Here is a 19,332-nt window from a genome sequence, read left to right on the forward strand (position 1 = left end):
GTGATGGAAGTATGCGCTCTGCGTCATTGGAATACGTCCTTGTTTCATTGGTGTAATTAAAGCCGTTTTTTTTTTATATGCAAGATTTAGTGTGTGTGTGTGTATATATAATATAAATTTTTTTTTTTAAATTTTTTTTTTAAGGACCTGGGATGTGAGGAGAACATAAGACACAATCCTAAAGTGTTGCATCCATTACTGAGAGGGGGGTGTGTGTATGTGACCATAACTGGAGGTTAACTAATGGATTGTCCATGGAAAGTGTTAAGTGTTAATCCAGAACTAAAGAAAAGAAAAAAAAAAACATGGCTGCCTTCTTCCAAAAACAGTGCCACACCTATCGACGGGCTGTGTGATATTGCAGCTCGGCCTCATTTACTTCAGTATAGCTGAGCTGTAATACCAGTGACAGCGCACTGACAGCTGTGGCGCTATTTCTCTAATCCTGTGCAACCCTTTGGGCATCCCTGCCTTAATCTGTGGCCCTCCAGCTGTTGCAAAACTACAACTCCCAGCATGCCTGGACAGCCTACGGCTATCAGGACATGCTGGGAGTTGTTGCTTTGCCACAGCTGGAGGGCGGCCGTCGGTTGAGCATCCCTGCTTTAAGACCTACATTGCTTTCATCTGAGTTTTATATTTGTCTAAAAAAATTTTTTAGCTTTAAAAGGGTTGTCTAGATTTATTTATTTATTTTTTGTTTGTTTTTAAAATTTGCTCCCCAGCCATCGGTACCTGTGGAGAAATCCCTACTCCCAGTCACTCCCGGCTTCCAGTTCCCATAGGTCAGTTTCCGCACGGACGCGGTCACATGGGTTGCTCCAACCAACAGTTGGCCTTAGCAGTGACCTGTTCCGTGCCCGTATTGCTCCCTGCAAACACTTGAATGGGTTTACAATCTGGAAGATACGGAGCAGAAGGCCACTGAAGCACAGCGGAGCGCTGACGTAACATTTCGGTTTGTGTCTCTGCACCGCAAAAAAATAAATAAATAGAACATTATATTTTTATTTTTTTTGGTATGGACGGTGTCCGTGCATTGGGGACCACAATGCTCAGGCCCACATTCATGTGCATGAGCCCTTAGGGACATGCCACCGCTGAGGCCAGGTGGCTGCAGCAGCACACATAACCCTGTCTGTGTAGAAGTTTACAGACCGAGAACAGACATCGAGTGAAGCGAGGCACGGGGAGCAGTTGAGTATGGATTTCTCCAGAGGTACTACTGGTGGGGGCAAATAAAAATGGGCAACCCCTTTTTTAAAGAATCAACGTGAAAATGTGTTCACAGTTGTCATTTTTCGCCTCCACCTCTTTCTTCTGGTTGTGATTTTTGTATCTTTGTTACAGTCTTTCGGGCCGTTAAGTTACTAAAGTTTTCTATAACTTGTAATTTAGTATTTTGTGCTCCGTTTTGCTAGGACTTTTCAGTGGGCCGATCTGTTGAGCTCTTCGCCTCTGGAATTAGGATTTAATGCTCTCGTATGATATGAGAGTAAAGGAATGTTCCCCTCCCGCAGGGGAGACACCGGGACAATAGCGTTTCCAGACAGGATTATTATTCATAACCACCTAATAATTCTCCGATAATTTATGTCAGCGCTGGCGATTGTTGTGGGGGTATGCCGCCATTGTCCTGCGTGACTGAGCTTTCAAGGTGCGTCTCACAGGACGGCATTGTGCTTCGTTTTTGTCCCCTGAGTGTACGCTGTTCCCATGGCTTTCTATTGAGCTCAGCCCGAGTATACGGTGCCCCGACAAGGCCTACCTAGAATTCCACCTGCCGATTCCCACAATTTGGAACCCCTTTTCATTTCATTTGGCGTCTACGAAGATTTCAACCCTCGGCGTTAGTCGTGACGCGCCCCCATGGGGTCCGACACGTTACGCAAATCAGTCCATGGCTATGGAGGTGACTATTGTGTGATTTTTGGAAGCGGCGGGACATCCCTTGTGTATCCTGGGACTGAGTTTTGCAGGTGTTGAGTGCCGACCTTGTGGGGGAGGCAGTGGCCTGTGCGCTTATGTGATGGGGCTGCGGGAAAGCCAGGCGCCTCCTACTGGTGCTTTACTGCATTGTACGTACATGACTTGTCTCCCAGTTGCTTTAATGTTTTTTTTTTTTTTATGGAGCTTTCCGTCCTAATAAAGAGTAATTTACTTGTCTGGAGCTGTAACTGCGGATGGTGCAGGCCGGGGATCTTCTCTGTTAATTAAACTGACATCCGGTTTATTAAAAGTGACATTTGTTAATGTGACACTAACAGAAGACCTTTGATTGACAGAGCACTTTGTGGAAAGCAGATGTGAACGTGAATTAAATGTGAATTATAAAAAAAAACAGGTGCAATTCCATTCCTTTTAGGAGGGAAAAAATTCTATCACCGTCCGTGTTTGGTCAGTGATTTCCATCAGTGATTGTGAGGCAAAACCAGGAGTGGAGCCTCCGCAGACCTAAGGGAAAGATTTTGCACCCGTTCTGTGTTTTTGACCCGCACCCGGTTTTGGCTCACAATCACTGATCAAACACTGACTGCTCACTGACTGTGTGAAAGTGACCTGAGGCCTCCTTCTCACCATATCCATTTTTGTGGTCTGCAAAATACGGATGCCGTCCGTGTGCATAAAACGGACAACAATAGGACATGTTCTATAGTTTTTCGGCCCCCATAAAAAAGAGTGGGTCTGCATTCAATCTGCGAAAAATGCGGATAGGGTGTGGACCTAAAATATACAGTCATGTGCATGAGGCCTAAGTGCGCTAAATTTATCAAGCAATATAAATTTACAGACCCCTTTTAAAGGGGAGCGCTCATGAATTCTTCTTTGGAAAGTTTATGTTCTGTACTATTTATACCAGTGTTTGTTTTATGTCCTATTCTGTGTGTCCATCAATATAATTTTACTTTATTACTGACCTATGTCCCGACTGCCAAATACCAGTTTGGATGCTAAAAAACAGTTGTCGGATGTTGATCAGCAAATGTTAACAATGTAATGTGGCTCCCGACCAGCTCAGAAGGTGCAAAAGATGGGGACCTTTTAAAGGGGTTGTCCAAGGGGATAATTTTATTTTTAAAAGGGCCATCATGGGTTAAAAAAATCATTACTCACCTCGCCATTCCTTGCAGACATCTCATGTGTCGGGTCAGGAAGTGGAGATCGGCAGGGACTCTAGCATGGCTGGAATGGTGTGGGGATCGGTGCCGATGAGTGAGTTTTTTTTTTATTTATTTTTTTTACCCTCTTTGGGGGTTTAGAAGATATAGTAATACCACTGAACAACCCCTTTTCAAAGAGCTTTTTTCAAAATGAAGCCAGCCATGTTTTTGGCCAACCTCAAATGTAGTATTACATGGCGCCCATTCTAGTGATTAGCAGGTGGCTGAATGTATTATTATTTATTTAAATGCTCCATTAATTTCATGGTGCCGACTGCTGTGCATCAAGTAGGGGTTACACATAATATAAAAACAGACTGGTAGAGAGGAGGAGAGGACCCTGCCCGCAAGAGCTTACAATCTACATGTGAAATTGCTAGAGGTGCCCTCGAGAGCCCTGTCCTTGAGGCTTCTCACAGTTCATGAAGTCTCCTGTTGAGGAGGTCTGACCGGAGTATGTAAATTGTGGTAAGCCCTACAAGGAAACATCTGGTTTTACAAAACCACCAAGTGCTCAGAATAAGCCCTTTTGTTACTTTCGTAACTTATTAACTTCCGCCCCTTGGTTTGTGCGGTGGAAGAATGAACGGTGATGAGAGCAGGAACTCTGATAACCATTGTCTTAGCGGTGAGTAAAGAGGTTTGACACCCGGCCCCTCAGAAGCAGGTCGTCCTGCAGAGTAGAGGGGGGGGATTGCACATTAGTCTAAAGCTGATCAAAATGGACGACTTCAACCAAAGCGATGATTCACTGCGTGAAATTTTAAAGGGAATTTGTCGGCTCGAAATACCCCCCCCCTTCCAAATTAGAGTAAGCAGTGGATAGTAGAAGTGATGTAGAGTCCGGTAATGTAACTTTTATCTTCATACTCTCTTGCGTTCCGACGGTGTGCTCCGGTAAACCAGCAGTAAGATGCACTGAGAAGACTCCTGTGCTCACACCATAATGGAGAGGACTTGAAGAGTCCTCCCAATGCATTTTTCTGCTGGTTTGTGGGAGCACAGCGTCGGAACGCAAGTGAGTATGAAGATGAAAGTTACATAACTGGACACTGCATCCCTTACGCTATACACTGCTTAGGCGGCGTTCACACTTTAGTTATTTCGGTCAGTTATTGTGCGGGTCACAAAACACAGAACAGGTGCAGATCTGTCCATTGTACCTCATCTCTGAAGGCTTATCTACTGGTTATGGCTCGCAATAACTGAAGTGTGAACTTAGCCTTAGGCCTCATGCACACGACAGTTGTTTTTTGTGTCCACAAATTGTGCGTCCACCACAAAAAACGTATGCGGCATCCGTTTTTTATTTTTTGAGGATCTGTTTTTTCCCACAGATCCCTTGTAATGCCTATCCTTGTCTGCAAATGTTAAAAAAGTAGGACATGCACTATATTTTTTTTATTTTTTACTGAAGGGAAACACGGACAACGGACGCGGAATACAAACGGATTGCTTTTTTTTTTGCTGACCCATTGAAATGAATGAATGGGTCCCCATCCTATCCGCCAAAAAAAAACGGAACGGAGGCCGAGAAAAACAACTGTCGTGTGCATGAGGCCTTACTCTACTTTCAAGGGGTGTTTTGGAGCCGACACATTCCAAATAACGACTGGACAATTGATGACAGTCTGCATCTTGAAAGGAGGCGGCCATGTATAACATTTTTGTCCGGTAATTGGTAATGCTTGACTGTATGTGGTGCAGTCGGCTCTTACGAGGATGATCGTTCCATGAAAGAATGTTTCCTGAAGGAAACTTGATTGTCCTGCTCTCTGTGTCCTTGATAGTGTGGGACCAGTTTGAACACATCTAATTCGTGTAACCAGATGGTTGATCCTATAATCCTTCTTCCCTCTAATGTGTATGGCCACCATGAACAGCATCCACAGGATTGGTGGTAAACGTATGATTGCTGGATCCTACCGCCCGAACCCCTACTGATCACTGGAATGGAAGGTCCAGGAGTCACCTGTGTGACCACTGCTCCATCACCACCCCTTCATTCATGGGACTGAAGAACACTGGGCATGTCTAACTCTCGCAACACCCTAGAGCTGAATGGAGCGTTGGTCATGCACACAGGTCAGCCCTGTTTTAGAGATCGGTAGGGGTCCTAGAGATCATACATTTATCACCTAATTCTTGGAGATCTACACCAGATGTTCCTAGAACCTCTTAGGTTATCCCTTATTGGAACCTTGTTAGATGCCTTCACTTGAAGTGATTCTTTCTCTTGGCACTACACGGCAAGCATTCCGCTCAGTGCATGTGCCGAGCGCCCACAACGGTTGTTGGCCGTTTATGCATGGACAAGGCATAGGCATCTCAGAATTTCCCATTGAATGTGCAGATGTTGCCCCAAACCAGAAAGTTGGTGAAACCTTAAAGCCTCCATGTAGACCGGCAGTCACATTGTGACACGTCTCAAAGTTCACATTACGTGTTGGAGAATAAATACATAGTTTGCACAACTGAAATTTTTGCCATGACATCAGTTGTAGACCACGCTGGTGAACGAGCCAAGAGGTCACTTTGGATCATGCCAGAAGTCAGCTCGAGACTGTCATGCATTCACCCGCCCTGTGAGAGTGTCACGTTGAGATGGGCAGCTTGTGTGTTGCCTTATTTCTCTAGAGCAGGTGCCGACAGGATATTTTTACGTTTCTTGGCTCGGCAGCCTGCCCGGTTGTACCTTTTCAAAATGGACCCCGTGCTTTGTAGCTTGCAAACTGGCCAGGCGCTCAAAAGTGGTGGCAAGAACCTCATGTTAAGAGCCGCTGTGGGGGATTGTGCTAGCCTCCACCTTCCTCCGCTCTTCATTGAGGATCTGACAGCAGTTCACACATAAATGTTCTTGGCAGCGGAGGGTGAAATATGCTAAAATCAAGATCTTTTGAGTTTATTACTATTCTCACCATCTGCTCCATCTCCCCCCCCCCCAAACTTGTAACTGGCTGTGCGCTGGGCTCATTGTGCTGCCTTGGTGAGCTGCCCACTGTGGTTAAAGCCGGAGAACAGCCGTATGGGAATAGGAGGGGGTGAGGGGGCAATTTGCAAGTCTGAGCTGTGGGCTCAAAATCCAAAGATGACAGCACGTTATGAGCGGCTTCTGTGTCCCTAAACGAGGTGGCGCTGGTCAGAAAGGAGAAGGTGCTTTGCAGAATCGTGTGCACTGCAAAGGGGGAATGAAGAAGGGATTGTGGGGTCTATGCACCACCTGTCCTTGCACTATTGTAGGGGACAACCCTGGTCTCCACAGGAATATGGTGATCCAGTGGTGTCACTGGCATACTGGAGAACGTGTTACTAAGCAACCGCTCAGATATTCAGGCTGTGCAGTATGGAATCTGCAGGGCGGGCCAATGAATATTTACAATGGAAAACAATCCCCCCTCCTATTAATAATTTGGGGTATTTTTTTAACTTTTTGCCTGTAAAGAGCTTATAAAGTACTTGAGGAATGGTTAATGTATTGTCATGATTGCTGGACGTTTCACTGCTTAGACCCCACCAGCGATCAGCTGCAAGTTTGCGATATCCCTGCAGCGCCTCCACAGGGAAAATTGGGTATTACACATTGCATTAAAGGGGTTGACTCACTTCAGCAAATGGCATTTATCCTGTAGAAAAAGTTAATACAAAGCACTTACTAATGTATTGTGATTTTTTTCCATATTGCTTCCTTTCCTGGCTTGATTAATTTTTTCCATCGGATTGTACATTGCTTGTTTCCATGGTTACGACCATTCCGCAATCCAGCAGCAGTGGTCGTGCTTGCACACTATAGAGAAAAAAGAAGGTGCTGGACTATACGCACTCCTACAGTCCAAGCCACCAGAGAGGCCCAGACTTTTTCCTGATATCAAGGGTCAGCTACCTCCGGCACTCCAGCTGTTGTAAAACTACAACTCCCAGCATGCACACTTGATCAACTGTTCTCTGAACTCCGATATAAATAAATGGAGCATACTGGGAATTGGTAGTTTGACAACAGGTGGAGTGACAAAGGTTGCGGAGCTCTGTCCTATATTGTGCAAGCACGACCACCGCTGCTGGATTACAGGGTGGTCGTAACCATGGAAATGAGAGGTATATAATATGAAGGAAAAATTTATCTAGAAGCAATATGGGAAATCACAATACATTAGTAAGTGTCTTGTATTAACGTTCTCTACATGATAAATGCTATTTACTGAAGTGAGACGACCCCTTTAAATTGAGTTGGCCATTCATGAAATGCATGTGGGGTCTTTCAGGCTGAGTGAGAAGGGGCCTGATTTGTAGACCTCCATTAACTTGGCCCTAAACTAGAGGAACACTTTAAGGCAGTGCTGGCTAACCTCTGGCACTCCAGCTATGGTGAAACTACGACTCCCAGCATGCTCCATCCATTTCTATGGAGTTCTGAGGACAGCCAAGCAAGGGGGCATCTTGGGAGTCGTAGTTTTACCACAGCTGGAGTGCCGGAGGTTAGCCTTCACATCCTGTCACCTGCCCTATGGTGGTCTGTCACTTCTGTATTTTTAGTACTGACATGCCAAACCCTGCCGCTTACGCCTGCGCTGTGAGGAAGATGGGGCTCTCTGTCCCCGCCCCAAGCGACAGCTTTATTTCCTAAATGTTCTGTCCAAGCATGGGCTGTAGTAGTGGTGTGTGGGTAGTCTTTCCCAGATGGTGGCCTCCCCCATAGCTGTTGTGTACTACAGTCATAAATCAATTAATTTGAGCCCCGGCAATAAATAGACTTTGTAATTGAGCTGCCATTTGGGCCGCCGTGTTATTACATGCAGATTTCTGCTTCTTCTCCCTCCCTCATTTGTACATTCTTCTGAAACATTAATTATTCCTTTGCCTCGGATCTGGAAGCCGTCTGCTCTAAAGGAAGGTTTTATTATTTACACTTACGTCTTGGGTTTTAGGCTCCTATGACATGGACCGATAGGCAGGTTATCGTACATAGTATTTGTAGAAATGCTCGTTCCCAATAATTGACCTGTGGAAAAAGTGCCGGGTGATCGCGTCGTTCTGCCGGCCCCAAAACTCCTCTGTCCTGGGCAGCAGATCGGGCTGTCTAAACTGCAGTCTCCTGCCCAGGAATAATAACTATCTATTATATATGAATCGCTTGACCCCCATGCAGCAGAGGTAATTGCTTCGTGTAAATTCAACCCTCGTCTCTGCTGAAGAGCAGGCAATTATCGGGATCGTGTAGTTGCTTTCCAATGATCTGCCTATCTGTCCTTGTAAATGGACCCTTAAGCCTGTATTACACGAGGCGATTGTCAGACAAATCATCGCTAACCGGCGTTTGTAGTAATGCTCACTAGCGATGATCTGGCAGTATAATACTGCCGCCAATTACCTGATGAACGAGCAAATGCTTGTTCATCGGGCAATCCAAATCTTTGGCAGAATTAAATATTATTTCCAAGCTGCAGATTCTATTCTTTAATCACGACCCATCAAACCACTATACAGCATGGGGACGAACAATGGTATAGGGATCGCTCCTCCCCATACTGTGGAGGAGATCGCTGCATGGAATAGCAGCGGTCTTCTCCGCTAGCAAGCAGGCGAAGCTTTCCTTCCCAATAATTGTTGGCAGAATCGGGCTGTCTTATACAGCCTTTACAGAAGAAAGTCAACACCTAAAGTGTGGATGGATGGTCTGTGTGTATGGATGGTCTGTGTGTGTGCATGGTTGGTCTGTGTGTATGCATGGATGGTCTGTGTGTATGCATGGATGGTCTGTGTGTATGCATGGATGGTCGGTCTGTGTGTATGCATGGATGGTCGGTCTGTGTGTATGCATGGATGGTCTGTCTGTGTGTATGCATGGATGGTCGGTCTGTGTGTATGCATGGATGGTCGGTCTGTGTGTATGCATGGATGGTCGGTCTGTGTGTATGCATGGATGGTCGGTCTGTGTGTATGCATGGATGGTCGGTCTGTGTGTATGCATGGATGGTCGGTCTGTGTGTATGCATGGATGGTCGGTCTGTGTGTATGCATGGATGGTCGGTCTGTGTGTATGCATGGATGGTCGGTCTGTGTGTATGGATGGATGGTCTGTCTGTGTGTATGGTCATGGCAACCAATGACTCCGTGCGCTCCTGCAATGCCAGTCCGGTATCTCACGGACCGTGTTCCATGGACGTCTGCATGAGGTTTTAGAGGGAGGGGTCCACTGTCCAGGACCCTCATCTCTTGGTCAGAGTACCTTGCTCTGGAGGACCTGTCCTGACTTACACAGACAGCCCATTGTGTAATGCGCAGTTTCGCCTGTGGTGGCACTGCAGGAAAGCTACACACTTACTGCCATGTTTCCCACCGATTACGGCGGATTGCTGGGGGTCTCAGCAGGGAGGGGGCACTTTGTGACCTGCTTATCGTCAAGGGACGCTTCTAACATACAGATTGTCCAAACATAGAACCCCTTAGAGTTAGGTGGCCATTTGTAAAATCAAGCAGGGGGGGGGCACTTTAGAGACCCGTAACTTTTAGTTTTTTGAGGAGTATCTCGCACCAGCGTGCAAATATGATCCAAGACTGCAAACATTAGTAACTTGTGGAATTGGGGTTAGTACTTTGGTGTGAATTTGCACAATTCCGGTGGGGGCTTGGACCTGACCTGCTACATACTGCAGTATACCTAGACATTCAAGAACCAGAAGTGACCACACAGATCTAACATGAACCTGAGTCATCAAAGGGGGTGAGCCGTTCTTCTTTGCTTTAGTGTAGTAGAACAGCTATTTCCCTGAACTGGTCTAACACATTTCAGGACTGGCTCATAATTGTGTTTCCTCTTAAGTGAAGCCATTTTCACCAGAGCCATAGGATTTACCACCAAATTGCCCCCGTAAATGAGCAAAATGATCAGTTGTGACCCAGAAACATACTCGTTATTACTCTGTGTATACCACTTCAGTTATTAGTGGAAAAGTGGCAGTCAGGGCATATTATGGCAGTGCCACTGGCTCTTAGGGTATGTTCCCACGTGTTGTAGGTCTGCAGTCACCGATATTCGCACATAACCTCAGATTTTAAAATAGTAGTCCAACATAAAAGAAAAAAAAAACACATGGTATACTCGCCCTGTTCCCCAGTCCAGTCCTGCTGCTTGTATGCCAGCCGAAGCCAATCGGTGTCCTCTGCATTAGACCAATGAAGACACTGATTGGCGGTCCTGTATACTGGCACTCTCTGGATAGGTCATCAGTATCTGAACGGTGGGGGTCCGAAACACTGGGACCCCCACCAATCGGCTGTTTGAGAAGGCACAGCGCTCGCAGTAGCACTGCTGCCTCCTCTCTGCTCGCCATGCGCTCTCTAGTGGCTGTGCTTGGTATCCCGCTTAGCCCCATTCACTTTCTGGGGATGAGCTGCGCCTAGGACATGTGACTGATGAACAGGAAAAGCTGGAGAAGGCTGCAGCGCAACTGCGAGCGTCGGTGCCTTCTCCAACAGCGGTCCCGGGTGTTGGACCCCCACTGATCAGATACTGATTATCTATCCTAAGGATTAGGTCATTCAGTTGGAAAACCCCTTTAAGGGATTCTCCAGGATTTGTTAAAATGTGTCAAGGAGCTGGGGGTTTTGTAAAATTAGAAAAAAAATATTAAAACCTATTATTTTTCTGTCCTGCCTGCTCTGATCCCCACTAGGCCTGTTTTACTGGTGCCACATTTATTGCTTGCTTGACCCCTGCAGCCAGTCGCTGTCCTCGGTGGTCACCGTGTGCATGAATGGTTAGTTGCCTCACTTCAGCAAGTGGCATTTATGATGTAGAGAAAGTTACTACCAGGCACTTACTAATGTATTGTGATTCTCCATATTGCCTCCTTTGCTGTCTGGATTAATTTTTCCATCACATTATACACTGCTTGTTTTCAGGGGACAGGAGTTTGTGTACGCGTGCCTATGTGTGCTCTCACTGTCCTGGCCGCCTATAGTGCGCAAGTACGACCACCGCTGATGGATTGCGGGGTGGTCATAACCCCTGGTAACGAGCGGTGTGTAATGTGATGGAAAAATGAATCCAGCCAGCAATGGAGGCAATATGGAGAATCACATTACATTAGTAAGTGCCTGGTATTAACGTTCTCTACATGATAAATGCAGAAGTGAGACAACCCCTGATGCCCTGTGTAGCTGCAGACTTTGAAAAATGCTAATCTGAGCAGGTAAGAGCCTTACTTCCGTGCCATTCACGTAGTCCTCTATGTAACCTTTATCATTTGCAATAAGGAGTTTGGAAGCTGCAGACATGAGAAGACTGCAGGTAGAGCTGCTTTGTTTTGAACGACCTATTCAGCTCTGCTACCTCTTCATGCATGGGCATTACTTGGGTGCACAGACTGAAGCCCTCTGATTGGTAAAGTGTCCTGTCCTTGCTGCTGCCAGCTCCTTGCTGAGTGGTCGGAGTCAGGGAGAAGGAAGGTCTCTGGATCCGTGCTCCGCATCGCTCTCCTGTTATCTCCTGAGTCAGAGATGCACCCTGCGTGGTAAGGGAAGCATGGCCCAGTTCGGGATACTCGACTGTATGCTCAACCCCAACTGGAACCTGCTCTGCAATCTCTACTGTTCGTGGAGCAACCAGGTCAGTGCCCAGCGTTGGTGCGGGTCGTCGTTCCCGGCCGCCCCGATGACCTTCGCTTCTGCATTACACTAGTGGAGTGGGATTATGCAGTTAGTAGTGTAATGCTGAATCAGGCTGGAGGACCAGCGGAGCACGGAAACTCTATGTACCGGGATGATGGGGACACCCGCAGTACTGTCAATGGGTGCTTCTTGTATATTGCTGACGCTGCAAGAAGCCTCGACTTTCCTTAAGGTGTCTTTAATGTTTGCCTACGGCTACTTTGCATTTGATGTTCCGAAGCGGTAGACGCTGTTCTAGTTTCTGCTTTTGTCGGGTCGTGTCTGACTTGAGAAATACTGCAGAGTCACGAGCAACTGGATTTAAAGGGGCTTTCCAGATTGCATGCAAAGAAGGCATAGGCATGAAAAGTTTTTTGTAACTTTTATCACATTCTCTGTTTCAGTTCCTCGTCCTTTCCAAGATCGCGGTCTTCGGGGATTGAATACAATTTTTTTAAATTTTTCACATCCAGCTTAATACCTGAGAGGTGGATACTATGGTATTCAGCCTCCATTTCCTATACATTGCATCTCATCAGATGCATTGGGTCGGCTTAGGCTTGTCTGGACTGATACAACTGTAGCGACCTCTCATCTGTGAGAGTGTTTGGCCTCTGCGTCTAAACGATGATGTATTTATTCACTGACTTCAAACGAAGATCTTGGAAAGTGGATTGTATTAGAAAGTCAGGTAGCGGTTCATTACAGTAGAAGTGTTGCACTTTATTTACGTAAAACTGGTAAGCCTTGAAACGCGTGGGTACGAATTGCAATTTTATCTGAAGACTTAAAAGGTTTAAAACTGGTAAAAAGTTTACTTTTAGGTCAAAGTAAGTATTCAGAAGTGATCTGCTTGGGACGGTGGGTGACTATGGGATGTTGCTGTCTTATGTCTACGGATGCTTATACCCCCAACGTGCAGCGGACTCCTTTTTGGCTTACATTGTAGTGTTTGTGTTTTTTTTTTTCTTCGTTTTTTGACAGGAGGAATAATGCGGCATGTGCCATTGGAAAATGAAGCAGAGCATTAAAGGGATTGTCCCATCTGGACGTTTATGGAATATCCGTAGGAAATGCCGTTAATGTCCGATAGATGCAGGTTCTTCTCCCACCCCCCCCCCCCCCCCCCCCCCACTGATAGCGAGCTCTGTGTGCGTGTAAATCCTCTCCATTCACTACTATGGGCTTACAAAAATATCCAAGTGGATGCACCCGCTATCCAAGTTCATATCCACCCTATAAACATAGGATTACAGTCCAGTCCTAGCAGGATGATGTGGGTTGGGCAGACATTCATCTTGCGTCGGACCACTTTCAGATTGGCACTGCTGGTTGGTATTGTTGGGTCAGTCACTGTGGATAATTTTGACCGTTCATATTAAAGACGACGCTGCCATGTATATGGCTGGAGTTGTCCTTTAGTGGTTTGTACCTGGCTATGAGCAAGTGGTTGTAGGCCTCCTGGAGTCAGGGCCGCAGCTCTGGTGTGGAAACGGAACTCCCTTTTTCACCTCTTCCTCATCTGTAGGGAAATGAGCGCCATGAGATCCTTTGGTCGACCTCATCCTCTTAGGTCCGGTGGTCTTTCCACCAATATATGATGGGAATTTTTTTATTTTTTTTCAAAGCTGGGTTGGTGAGGGGACATTTTACAAAACATGCCTTGCGGTATTTCAGGCTGTGCCTAGTATGTACAAGCCCGTTTTTTGGTGCGGTTACCGCCCAGATCCCTCGCCAAGCTCCTTTCAGATAAAAAGGAAAACCCATGGTGGAAAACATAACGGCTTCTCTCAATCTCTCATGGGATCTTACCCACAGGGCTCATGCACACGACCTTATGTATTTTGCTATCCGCAAAAAATACGGATGATGTTCGTGTGCATTCCGTATTTTACGGAACAGCTGTCCCCTAATAGAACAGTCCTATCCTCGTCTGTAATGCGGACAATAATAGGACATGTTCTCATTTTTTGCGGGAACAGACATACGGAAACTGAATGCACACGGAGAAACTTTTTTACGGACCCATTGAAATGTATGGTTCCACATACAGTCCACAAAAAAAAATAAAAAATGTAACGGACACGGAAAGAAAATATGTTTGTGTGCATGAGCCTTTACTAAGACATGCGATGCGCCGGAATTCCTAAGGGATTGTCAGTCAGCTCGAAATATGCTGCATGCCACAACGTGCTAGAAAATGAAAAACCCATCGTATAGTTTTAGTTAGCTGTTTCTCTTGCCGTTCTCGGTGCCAAAGTTCCAGTTCTCCGGTGTTTGTAGCCATTCACTGTCCTTAGTGGTCTTAGTGGTGCCATATGCTGTAGAGCACAGTAACTGGCTGCAGCCTCGTACACAAATCTCGAGAGGAGGACCGAAGCTGCGGCACTGAACGGCAGGAGAGAAATGAGTCCGGGATGATTTTTTGTTTTAGAACATTTTGTGGCATGGGGCAAATTTTAAGTTAAAGGGGTTAAAAAGTCAGAAAAACACCTTTTAACTCCTTAGAGGACCTTTCACCTGGAAAAACATTGTGAACTAAGTATCCTGACATATACAGTGGCGCCCAGGGATCTCACAGCACTTACTATTACCCCTGGGCGCCCCTCCGTTCTCCCGTTATGTCCTCCGGTATCTTCGCTCAGTAAGTTATAGTAGGCGGAGTCTGCCCTTGTTCTGTGGGCGTCTCCTTCTCCTAGGCTGTAGCGCTGGCCAATCGCAGCGCAGAGCTCACAGCCTGGGAGTTTTTTTTTTCTCCCAGGCTGTGAGCTCTGCGCTGCGATTGACCAGCGCTACAGCCTAGGAGAAGGAGACGCCCACAGAACAAGGGCAGACACCGCCTACTATAACTTACTGAGCGAAGATACCGGAGGACATAACGGGAGAACGGAGCGGCGCCCAGGGATAATAAGTGCAGCGAGATCCCTGGGCGCCACTGTATATGTCAGGATACTTAGTTCACAATGTTTTTCCAGGTGAAAGGTCCTCTTTAAGGACACAGCCTTATTTCACCTTAAGGACCCGGCCATTTTTTGCAAATCTGACCAGTGTCACTTTAAGTGGTGAAAACTTTAAAACGCTTTGATTTATCCAGGCCATTCTGAGATAGTTTTTTTCGTCAGATATTGTACTTCATGACACTGGTAAAATGGAGTAAAAAATTATAATTTTTATTTATAAAAAAATAAATACCAAATTTGCAAAAAATTTGGAAATTTCAAAGTTTTAATTTCTCTACTTCTTCTTCTATCATATGTAGTAATACCTACAAAAATAGTTATTACTTTACATTCCCCATATGTCTACTTCATGTTTGGATCATTTTGGGAATGACATTTTATTTTTTGGGGATGTTACAAGGTTTAGAAGTCTAGAAGTAAATCTTGAAATTTTCAAAAACCAACTTTTTAAGGACCCGTTCAGGTCTGAAGTCACTTTGTGAGGCTTACATAATAGAAACCACCCAAAAATGACCCCATTCTAGAAACTACACCCCTGAAGGTATTCAAAACTGATTTTACAAACGTTGTTTACCCTTTAGGTGTTCCTCAAGAATTAATGGAAAATAGATACAATTTCAAAACTTCACTTTTTTGGCAGATTTTCCATTTTAATATTTTTTTTTCCAGTAACAAAGCAAGGGTTAACAGCCAAACAAAACTCTATTTAGGGCCCTGATTCTGTAGTTTACAGAAACACCCCATATGTGGTCGTAAACAGCTGTACGGGCACACGGCAGGGCTCAGAAGGAAAGGAATGCCATACGGGTTTTTGGAAGGCAGATTTTGCTGGACTGTTTTTTTTGACACCATGTCCCATTTGAAGCCCCCCTGATGCACCCCTAGAGTAGAAACTCCAAAAAAGGGACACTATTTTAGAAACTACGGGATAGGGTGGCAGTTTTGTTGGTACTAGTTTAGGGTACATATGATTTTTGGTTGCTCTATATTACACTTTTTGTGAGGCAAGGTAACAAGAAATAGCTGTTTTGGCAGCGTTTATTTTTATATTTTTTTTTGTTATTTACAACATTCATTTGACAGGTTAGATCATGTGGTATTTTTATAGAAATATGTATACAATTTTTTTTATTTATGTAAGTTTTACAAAATTATTTCATTTTTGAAACCAAAAAAATCATGTTTTAGTGTCTCCATAGTCTGAGAGCCATAATTTTTTTTAGTTTTTGGGCGATTATCTTAGGTATTGTCTCATTTTTTGTGATGTAAGGTGACAAAAAATGCTTCATTTAGCGCAGTTTTTATTTATTTTTTACGTTTTTTTTTCTGAGGGGTTAGGTCATGTGATATGTTTATAGAGCCGGTCGATACGCACGCGGCGATGCCTTATGTCTATACTGTGTGTATTATTCATACAGCTTCCGGCCTGTGAGATCCAGGGGGCTGGATCTCACAGGCACGTCACAGGAAGGCAGCGGCGATGCCTCAGATACCGCCGCCCGCAACATGAAAAGCCGCAAACCGCAGGTCTGAATTGACCTGCGGTTTGCGGCAATCACCCCTCTCTTAGACATTTTGCTAGTCATCCGATCCGCTTTCTACATTACAATAAATTTGTACAAGGAATTAACGGCATAAAATCCTGGTGACCCGTCACCAGTATTTAATGCCAGACATTCCTTGTACAAGTCGATCTAATTGAGAGTGCCTCAGGATAGGTAGTCAATATCAAATCTCCTGGGACCCCTGCTGATCAACTGTTCGTGAGCGCTTAGGCCTCATCCCAGACCAGTGATGTCACCGTCCATCGACCACGTGGCTTGGCTACAGCTCAGTCCCATTCAAGTAAATGGGGCTAAGCTGCTATGCAATGTACGGCGCTGTGCTTGGTAAGCTGCGAGGAGGCCACAGCGCTAACCAAAACTCCGACCTCTTCAAACAGCTGATCGTCGGGGGGGTCCCGGGAGTCGGACCCTCACCCGACCGATGATGAGGATAGGCCTTCAATATCAAATTCCTGGATAACCCCTTTAAAGGTGACGACCACAAGCGCCTTACTTTTCAAAGTGACCCTTAAGTATTGAGTAGAAGTGCAGGGAAAAGTGAACTCTTTGAGCCTGTGTATTGATTGTGGCGGTGTATGGACACCCTTTTATACCTCTCTATACGGTGGCCTCTTGCCATGGGTTTTATTTGTGATGAAGCCATTATGCTTGCAGACTGCTTATTCATCCATCCTCCAGTAGCGGAGCGCTGCTCCTGCAGGTCCATTCCATCGCTCGTGCAGCCAGGAAGTCATTAGGCAGCATTAGGCGAAGCAAAGCTTTTTACTCTGAATGCAGCAATTAACGGTCAGAATATTCAGCCGGGTATTACTCTTTCATATCCGCCGGAGTGATACCTGTGGCTTTTCAAAAGGCTTTTTTCTTCCTCTGACTAATTTACGGAGTAAAAACACAAACTACTCCGGGAAAGCTCGTTATAGTGGGATATTTATGCTCAATTATGCACTGCTTTTATAAAAGCCGTTTATGATCATGTGGAGCCGTGTGATTGCAGCCATGACTCCTTCAGGCGGATCCCGTCAGCTCTTCTCTGTGCTTTGCCTTTACTCTGTTATTCCTCCTGAAAATGTATGAATAAGCTGACAATAGGTCATTACTGTTTTGCAATGCCACTTGGACAACGTGACTGGTAGCAACCAGTTGTCAGTTTATTCATACATTTCCAGGAGGGATAACCTCCTGAAATTTTGCTTTTGAATTATGATTTTTAACCTGTCCCCTTTTTAAAAAGGTGTTTTCCGGTACTTTTCTATTGGTGGCTTATCCTCAGGATAGACATCAGTATCTGATCAACGGCCAGCACCCTGCTGATCAGCTGTTCTGTAGTAACTCTGACGTCGCAACTACACGGCTCCATTCAAAGCACTTTTGCTTCAACCACACAATTACTCCAACAAGCCAGAGCACACTTTGATAGCGCACCCTTAACAAAATCACTTAATCGACATAGAAAAGTACATTAACCCTTTTTTTTTTTTTTTTGCAGTGAATCAACTCCTTTTTAGCAGTGATCCACTGGGTCACTGCACGCCCCCCTATTTTAACATAAGCCATCCGCAGCATCTTGCCATGTAGTTCTGCAACTTGTAAGACAAACAGCAAGCATAGGCATGTGACACAGTAATGTCCTGGCCTCTTTCTTCTTCTTTTCTTACTGCAAGAAGTTAGATTAAGGCCTCATGCACACGACCGTATGTATTTACCGCTCATCATGCGCCTTGTACCTCTGCTTTTTGCAAGACCAATTTAAAGGGAATGTTTTGCCGAAGCTACATGGATGCTGTTCAACCCTATTAACTATAATGGGGACCAGCGAAGATCTGGTGCCCAGGGGTAGTTGCACGGCCGGTTTTCCGCTTGCCCGCATTATAATTAAAGTGGCGGGACGGATCCATGTAGCTTCCGGCATTGCTGGATCCAGAGAGATCCATTAGGCTGTTCCCTGCCTGATCTCATGAACGCTAGTGGGAAACTAACCTTTTTTTTTTACTTTCTAAAAATTCAATTTCCTGAACTTGAATATGGGGGCGGCCATCTTGCCTGAGCTGTTAACATTGTTGAGAGACGGCCTCCACCATGTGCCATAGACACAATGGACAGGAGCTGACCTCATTGACTTCTGTGAGAGAGTGTTGAGGCATACTCTGTGACCTGTGCAGAAGACCAGAGGGAGTAGATGAGCTGTGATATCGCCTATTGTGAATGGTGCATCCCGTGTTATCAATAGGTAGGTGTTACTTGTCATTGTAATCCCGATTGCGATGATAAGGAGAGGACTTCTGAAAAGTGACCTGTATAGAACAGGACGTAGCACCTGTTATTAGCCCTAGTGGCCAGTGCAAAAACTGCAATATTTTTGAATTTTTTTATTAAACTATACATAGTGACTTGGAAAATTTTAAAATGGCATCTGCAAAAATTCTTTAAAAATAAACTCAACATAAGGACTTGAAAAATAGGTAATTTTCTGATGATTCATTTCCCCGTCTGATACGCCTTAGATATATATATATATCTATCTCATTCATGGGGATGGTGATGCAGACATAATGATTGCTTTGATGCAGTGACTCCTGTGATAACTTGTGAGGTCTCCTCCTGCTTGGGCTGGCCCACAAATAACATGTGCCTCTCACCCGAGCATGCCCAGGCTGAAGGAAGAGCAGGAAGGTTGTGGGAATATCCTCTGGACGGGGAGCAATCACTCCCAGCATCTACGGTGGATGATTCAGACACATTCTTCAGGAAGGTGGTGCAGAGGCTGCTGCAATGCAGAGTCAACCAGCAGATTTGGCCGCCTTCCTGCTGATACTGACTTACACGTGTCTAACCTATTATCAAACTCCCTCAATCCAAAAAGTCTGCTAATCCGGTATTTGTCTTCAGCTCGTCAGTCTATAATGTGGAGCCTTACATTATCGGAAGCAGAAGACCGGGCAGAGATAAGCCCCGAGGAAATGCCTCTGGTGAAGCACAAGTCATAGTGTCCGGTTTGGTCTT

At 45.4% G+C, this 19,332-nt stretch overlaps 1 protein-coding gene across 5 annotated transcripts in view; it reads left to right on the top strand.

Moving 5' to 3' along the window:
- Positions 1 to 19,332, top strand: part of ARHGAP21 (Rho GTPase activating protein 21) — a 141,667-nt gene that overhangs the window by 16,201 nt on the left and 106,134 nt on the right. Inside the window, exon 1 of one of the 5 annotated variants that reach the window (XM_040434409.1) lies at positions 11,747 to 11,766. The exons of the other annotated variants lie outside the window; for them this stretch is intronic. The gene's annotated coding sequence lies outside the window, so the exon portion shown is untranslated. Of the gene's footprint in view, positions 1 to 11,746; positions 11,767 to 19,332 lie in introns of those variants that run through there. 5 annotated transcript variants of the gene reach the window in all.

Source organism: Bufo bufo, chromosome 5 (genome assembly GCF_905171765.1).
Source record: "Bufo bufo chromosome 5, aBufBuf1.1, whole genome shotgun sequence".
Taxonomy (NCBI): Eukaryota; Metazoa; Chordata; class Amphibia; order Anura; family Bufonidae; genus Bufo; species Bufo bufo.